The 1,389-nt window shown below is 52.3% G+C and overlaps 1 protein-coding gene across 1 annotated transcript in view; it reads left to right on the top strand.

Moving 5' to 3' along the window:
- The first annotated feature begins 237 nt into the window (after positions 1 to 237).
- The window catches only part of LOC102755866 (vesicle-fusing ATPase), a 120,039-nt gene continuing 118,887 nt past the window's right edge, over positions 238 to 1,389 (top strand). Inside the window, exon 1 of the mRNA XM_006779403.2 lies at positions 238 to 270. The gene's annotated coding sequence lies outside the window, so the exon portion shown is untranslated. The remainder of the gene's footprint in view (positions 271 to 1,389) is intronic.

The following is a 1,389-nucleotide window of genomic DNA, read 5'->3' as shown; positions in this document are numbered from 1 at the left end:
ACGTAGGCTCTAAGAAATACGGAGTTACCGCACCCACCAAGTCTCTCAGCGCCCTCCTGCTCAAAATGGCATAAAAATAAAAACATTAATAAATGAAAAGCTAATATAAATCTAGGGTGAAAATTAAAAGTAAAAATAATTTAAACAATAAAAGGAAGCAACTACATGTAAAAGTTTAAAGGGAGGAATTGAAAGCCGATAAGACAGGGGAGTTTCAAAAATAAGTAAAGAATAAGTACGCCGGACGTGTCCGCGAAGATGGCGGGTCGGGTAAGTGCTGCCACGGGAGCTGCGGCTTAAGGCGGGGGTGCCGGGCCTGCGGGCACCCCGAGGTCCGGACAGCCCCAGGGGAAGGAGAGGGGCTCTGAGCAAACGGGGCGTTGGAGGGGGCAACAGGCCAGAAAAGGGCTTGAGGGTGAGTCGGGGTTGCGGTGGCTTGGACATAGCCCTCCTCACAAACTCCATCCTCCTAAGAAAGCTTTCGGGGGAGGTGGACCCCTCGCTACCTGGGTCTCCTGCGTCTCTATTAATTACCCCTGTCCCTCCCTTGCAGCTGCTCCCCTTGCCCCTCAAGGCAGCCGCAGGGTTGTGGCCGCCGTTCCATCCCTGTCTGACGGACTCGGGGGCGGGGGGGGGGGGGTCCCTGCACCCCCTTTCGATGGCTTATTAGGTGCAGCCTCTGGAATAAACTGCGAAGGATCCGTCCGCTGCGTTTGGGTGAGGGCTGTGGGAAGGATCCTCGGGAACCAATTTCTGGTTCTTGACAATGAAAGGTCTCGGGAAAGGAGGAGGAAGTGCCCGTGACTTAGCGTGAACGCCCGGCTCTCGGGGGACCTGTCACTGTCGGATCGCGCCGGAATGCCTTTAGTTTGGCCTGGGGATTTGGCGTGTCGCCTTTTGCTCTTATGAATGACAGTCGCTTCGAATGCAGCAGTCTGTGTTGTAGTTTCGGGGTTTTATATTTCACGTGCACCCCTGGCCTCTGAGATCGCGGCGTAGTGTGGTTTTGGCGAGGGGAGATGGGCTGGTGGTTCTGTGCTGTATTGCGGTATGCGTTGAGCTATGCGCTGGGAGGGGGGTTGGGGGATGGATCCTGCCCAGAGATTACATTGGTCATAAACCCCGGGATATTAACTGCGTCATGAGGGGATCAGGATGTGCTTGACTATTTCTCCCAGAATATTTGAATACGTTTGCGTAGATATATGCATGCATGCAAATGTCCCACACAAAAGAAATTGTCATGGGATTCCAGAGTGAGAAGAGACCTTAAAGGTCATTTAATTTGGCCTCTTTCTGCTCTTCCTTTTCTACTTTTCCTCTCCTTTTTATCTGTGGCTACTTTGTCCACCTATGTTTCAGATTCTGGTTTTCGCACCTTCTCAGGAA

The sequence above is a fragment of the Myotis davidii genome, unplaced genomic scaffold (genome assembly GCF_000327345.1).
Source record: "Myotis davidii unplaced genomic scaffold, ASM32734v1 scaffold684, whole genome shotgun sequence".
Classification (NCBI taxonomy): Eukaryota; Metazoa; Chordata; class Mammalia; order Chiroptera; family Vespertilionidae; genus Myotis; species Myotis davidii.
The sequence above is the reverse complement of the archived record's forward strand: the minus strand, read 5'-3'. Positions and strand labels throughout refer to the sequence as shown.